This window comes from Solanum pennellii, chromosome 2 (genome assembly GCF_001406875.1).
Source record: "Solanum pennellii chromosome 2, SPENNV200".
Classification (NCBI taxonomy): domain Eukaryota; kingdom Viridiplantae; phylum Streptophyta; class Magnoliopsida; order Solanales; family Solanaceae; genus Solanum; species Solanum pennellii.
In genome coordinates, this window is record NC_028638.1 from 11,822,222 (window position 1) to 11,828,705 (window position 6,484).

General features: G+C 32.1%; 1 long non-coding RNA gene across 1 annotated transcript; it reads left to right on the top strand.

Annotated features, from left to right (window-relative positions):
• The first annotated feature begins 270 nt into the window (after positions 1-270).
• LOC114076023 lies at positions 271-1,935 on the top strand. The gene is made up of 3 exons (XR_003576269.1): positions 271-1,213; positions 1,523-1,579; positions 1,792-1,935. It is a non-coding gene; the product is annotated as an uncharacterized LOC114076023 (long non-coding RNA).
• Positions 1,936-6,484: the final 4,549 nt, after the last annotated feature.

Genomic DNA, 6,484 nt, shown 5'->3' on the forward strand with positions numbered 1-6,484 from the left:
ATTCATGTTGTACCTTAATTCATGTTGTAACTTCTCATTGTTTGTATTGTTTTGTTATTCTTCTTTTTGAGTTTTCCATTATTTTTCATGTTGAATTGGCTCTCTTTCTTTTTAATGATGCTTCCTTGAGTCTATTTGTGATGTTGTATTATTTTTCCTGTCACTTGACTGCATATTGTGTTGGTCAATTCTTACTTGATCACCCTTATTTTTGTTCCTTTTTCTGCCTTTAATCCATGTTTGAATCCTTATTATGCTTCAATTTAGCCGGAAAAGATTGTATCAGAATATAAGGTGCAAGCTCTCGGATTACCTCATTTTTGGCATGATTTTGCTAATTATGGGTTGCACCTCCTCCACATTGCTACCGTACTTCACATTTGTCTCTTTTCTCTAAAATAGTGAGCTTGTTTCAATTAATTTGTATATTCTCTTGTTGCCTTGTCAAGAAAATTAGTCGAAGCAAATATCATGATTCCTCTATTTTTTTTGATTACTAAATAATTTTGAATGTAGTTTCGTTCAGATGTTTCCAGGTTTTATTTTTTGGAGTCTGAATATACTCAGTCTGAATGTTGATTTATTAATAATGTGCAACAATGAAAATGTGACACTAAACTCTCTAAATTTTGTTACTGAATCTGGCGTTGTCAAGTTATCAGTGGAACATATTATAGATATGTTTGCGCAGTCTGGATCTACTTACGTATGATTTGGGACCTTGTTCTGGAGATCATGTATTGTTTGATGTGTGCTAATATATTTTTAATATTAGTTCAAGTAATATTTGAAACGCATGTAGTACCAATTCAAATATCGGTAATAATGTATGAAATATGTATTTAGTTCTGTGAACTTGTGGCATACGACCAAAAGAGATGACTAGTTCTAGATATTACGCATGCTTGTGGATTTTGTGATCCTACTTTTTCTCTTTCTCTCTTTTTTCTTTCTGGAAGTGGTCCATTGAGTTAAAATTCATTTCAAGGGATTGTGATTCACGTTACTGCTTTACCTTGTGACTACTCCTTCACATTTAAGTAATATATATGAATTGTTTATATCTTCATTTCTATTGTCCCTTCTCCCTTCCTCTATATTCTAGAAAAGAACATATATTATGGATGATGACTAATTCATGGGTCCGGGGAGCTGGCCTTTAGAGTCATTTTGTTCTAGAAAAGGAAATAATTTAACTGAGTATGTAAATCTGGTAAGGTCTTATATTGTGTATTGTGTGCTATATAATCTATGTGCCGGATTTTTTAACTTAATTAAGATGAGTTCTTACAATAAACAATAACATTCACAATGTAAATGCATATTAATGATATCTTAGTATTAGTTGCATCATAAGATGTTTGTATCTATGTCCCACCTCCATATGTTTGTTTTGTTAAATCAATCATGTATCTTCCTCTTTTTTTACTTCAAGAAATATCGGCACACTTATGTATTCAAAGAAATGTTAAGTTTTGTATTTCGTGAAATATCAAAATAATCAATTTAATGTTTTTCTTAGGCTAACATGATCAAGAGGGCTGGAACTACTGTAGTTGGAAAAACTAATAAGAAGCGGGTATGTTTGATAAAAACTACAAGATCATTAATTTCTTTTGAAAGGAGAAAAGTTCATGTATATAATTACTCCTTTTGCATCAATTATTTAACATTTGTTTTTGTAAAAAATTCAATTAGTCATTTATTATATCTCAAATTGTTCTAGTTAATGGGGATCTAATTTCTATTATTATGTAGTTATAGATTTTCTTATGTGCATTTGTTGTGCAGATTTTTATGGAAATTGAGGTCAAGTATCGACTTAAACATGCTCGACTTTTGGATTGATGATTTCATAAAGATTTATTGCAAATTTACTGGAGATTTTAATTCCATTTCAGTTAGGAGTTTATTAGCTGATTTTATGTTGAGATTATTACATTTAGTTAGATTCTAATTTTAGTTGAGAAAGAAAAGATAATTTGTTTTGAAATTGTTTACTTCTACAGAAAACTTATTATATTGCTATTTTGTTATTTGATTATAATATCATAAAATATTTTCTTTATATAATATTTCTTGCTCATCATGAAGATAGTTTGAATGCACGGATTGTTTGTATGTATGTGTCTTGTATATAGATTTTTTTAGGATGTTTAAAGAAATTTATTAGAAACATTAGAATATTAATATGACATTTAGCAAAATATACATAATGTCACCAATTTTAATGACATTCAATGATAACATTGATTGACATTAACTAAAGTGTCATAAAATTCAATCACAAGTAAGTTTCTTGAAATTTGTTTTACCAAAACTTACTCTAAATGTTAGAAAGTTTAACTGACATTTCATAAATGTCGAAAAAATAAATGTCATATATCTCATATCGACATTTAATTAAATATCAAAATAAATGTCATCTATTTCATCCAGACATTAATGTAACTGTCAAAAATAAATATCATATTTCTCATACTGACATTTACCTAAATATCGAAAATAAATTTCATATATATCTCACACTGACATTCACCTAAATGTCAAAAATAAATGTTATATATTTCTTATCGACATATACATAAATGTCAAAAAATAAATATCATAACAATATTACCAACCTTTACATGTATCTTGCAAGGTAAATGACACAATGTTTTTTCAACATTTACCTAAATGTCACAAAATAAATGTCACAAATTCTTCCCGACAATTATCTACATGTCGGAAAAAACCCGACACTAAAATTTACGACATTTGATCCAAATATAAAATAAATATCGGTAAATAAATTTGTGACATTTAAACATCATAATACGACATTTAGAAAATGTCGACGTATGTCCACTTTCTTGTAGTGGAACTAGTTGTGGGACGTCATGGACGTTCCTTTACGTTTTGATTTATAAACTTCCTAAATGACTTATATTCATTATTTTTAGCCTTAAAACAGTTTCTAAACCCTTTGACACCTATTTTAGGCTCTAGAACACGTCTTAGACTTTGGGAGTATTACATTATCCCCCCTTAGGAACATTCGTCCCCGAATGACACTAAAATTCTTTTGAAAGGAAGGAATAGACTCAAGACTAGCAGCCTAACTAACAACAATACATTATAACATGAAATATAACATAAATCATTGAATCTACACATAGCAAGACTTCAATTACTACACATAAAGCTCATCATCAAAATATGACAAATTTCTTATCACAACAATATGAGCTCAACATACCATCTATGAGTTAATTATGCCAATACTTTCTTCAACACATAGCAACATACTCAATATAATTCATGAAGGCACAATATACCAAAATGCACAACATAAACTCAAAACAAGAAGGATTGCAATTTTTAAGTCTACAGGCATACTTCACTATAATTTCACTGTAACATGAGCATTTTTGCAAAACTTCACCAAAAATCAAAACAACTTCAAATTTAGTCATTATTAGTAGGAATAACTAACCTTAGTTATGAAATAGATGAGGGTAACGGGACTTCATGTTTGCCTCGGCCTCTGTTACGATCCAAAGTACACCCTCGGCCTAACCGACGTCGTAAACCTTTAAGAGGACTAAGAAAAGCCCTTAGCATACATGATAGAACATCATAGGTCAAAAATTTCAGAAAAATTAAAAACATTCATTTATATCTACTTCATGAGGTTTACATAGACCTCTCATACAAGAAAATTACTTAGGCTTCTAGCATAGGAAACATAACCAACTTATAGGAATTTAGTCTAAGTTTGTCTCACATTAAACCACCTATAAAGTGAATCACATTAGTTTGAGCATATCCCTTAGTCTATTACAATATGACATATAGGCTACAATGAAGTCTCAACATGAGAATGAAATAATTGTCTCAAACATAGAAAAAACTAATAAGGCTTGATGAGTTGCTCTATCCTCACTACTCATGAGGACTCACCAATTAACCTAGGAAAGAGAAAAGTGTTCTTCTTCAATGACAACGGATCTCCTCAATGGCCCGAACCTAAAATTTTTGGGAAAAAGGGAGAAAATATGGGTTAGTAAAAACCACATGTACTAAGTATGACTTCTATGCACAAAAATTATCAATGCATGAGAAAATGACAATTTAGTCCGAATCATGCTTTCTCTCAATTTAACTCAACATGCATATATAAGAAGCATAATAAGTCAATTCAACATAATAGCAACCCAACATGTAGATCACCCAAGCAATATTTGTGCAATGCAAAAGATAGAACCCCATAATCCTATCCAATGCTAAGTATCACATTAAGCAACCCACTTCATACTTACAACACATTCTCTTAAAGTCGTCATAAGATGATTAATACATGAATACTACTCATAGATTATCAACATAATCATAATCAAAGTCATAATAATAAAAGAACACTACTAGAACCATCCCTTAGGATCCCACATGTGCAATGAGTGAGAGAAGTCCCATACCCTCCCTCACCCTATGTAGTATCCTTCAAGACAACCCTAATAAGAGTTCACATACTTCACTTGTTCATTTACTTTTACATTAGGGAAATAAGTGCAATAACTAACATGAGACCATGTGAACTACATGTAATACAGTGAACTACATGGAATGCATTATTCTACTCCCACAAAGAAAAGAGAGGGTTAACACTTTCCTAAGGTGTAACCGTTCGTACATAGCTCTCTAGGTGGATCCACTAAGATAGAGTCCTATCTTGGCACATAGTTAAGGTCAAGGAGAATGTTTCTATAAACCTTGACTTACTAACGTGGAAGTGAGGTTTCCATCTCATGAGACAACACATAACTAGGGATTCCAAACTTACTAAGGTGAGGAAGCCCATGTGGGAGGCTGGACTTACTAATGTGAGACCTCCATCTCATTTTCATGCCCTTTGGTGCTAAGCAATTATTCCCTTTAGTAATCATATTATTTCATCATACAAGTTCACATTAGTCTCTTCTAGACCCCTATGTAAACATCTTATTATATCTAGGTTATAGGTCACAAGTAAGAACAATCCTTTCACTTTAGACACCACCTCAGAAGTGAGTAAACCTTTCACTTAACACTTTATTATAATCATGATAAAATACTTTCAATCCTATAATAATCATACCACAACATAATTGCATAATTCATAACCAATTAAATAGTCTAGGGTTAAGGATGAGGAATACATAGCATCAACATCTCAACCACACATTAGACATAGAAGCAATACTATCTAAGTAATTCATAATTCGTAACTGAATCCAAGAAGAACCAATCAACATACCTCATTGCCCTTCCAAGAATCTTCATACTTCTATTAACAAGAAAACATAATCAATTACATAGAAAAGGTAAATTCGAGAAGCAATTACGTAATTTACAACAATGTAGTCAATCTACATATTCATAATCTTCACAATTTGCCATATCAACTCAAGGTTCTCATGAAATTGTGGAAAGGACACGAGTCTAGGGAAATCTCATAGGAAATCATCAATTAACCATCAATATATACTTAAAACACATTAATTCATCATAATTTATCACAATTCATTCATAATTTCATTTTCAAAGAACACCCATGTATAGAAGAAAACCTAGATTTGGGGGATTTAGAAATCATCTTTTGGGGGGACCTCTTGGAGGAAAGGATACCAAGCATGAAAGAAACCATAACTCAAATATGAATCACCACGAAATTGAGTAGAAACTTGAAGAATTTGGTCTTTCTCTTGAACCTTCAAAGTTTCTTCAATGAAGGATGAGTAAAGATAGAACGTAGAGAGAAGGGAGAGCTTTTGGGATTTGTTTTGGGGTATTAATTTGAGAGAGTGATTATGAGGTAAAATTGAAGGAAAATCAATATATAACCCTCCTCTTAAATGACCAAAAGACCCCTCACTTAAATTTACCATTTAATGAAGTCAAACTCAAATTCACATTTTAGATTTTTCGTTGGGGAACAAGTACATGGAGCTGTTCTCGCAAGATTTCCAAAAATAATATTTGAAATAGAAGAGTCTGCAATGTGTCCTCATCGCATACCAAGATTTTGGCCTTGGGTGGGCCAAGTCCGTGACACGGACATGCTCCCTCCATGCACAAAAGCTGCTGCCTCTTCGCAGTTTGCTTGGTCCAAAGTGGGTCCCTTCGTGGACCCCGCGTGCGATCCTTGGGGGTCGTACCCGGAAGTTTTAACACTATACACATTATTTTACCTATTTAAATCTTTTTAAAAGTTTTAGACTTTACAACACTCCCAAACCTTCCCAATACCTAAGGACATTCACTAGTTCAATTTCGCTAGTTTCCTGATGTCATGGTCGTTTCTTAGCGTTTTGGTTCTAACACTTCTTAGACAAGTTTATTACACTTATTTAGGTATAAAATACTCTATGTCATTCTGTGAAGCTCTATTATAGGTCATAGAATTTCCGGGGTGTGTCAATACTCCCCCTTTAGGAATATTCGTCCCCGAATGACACCTTTT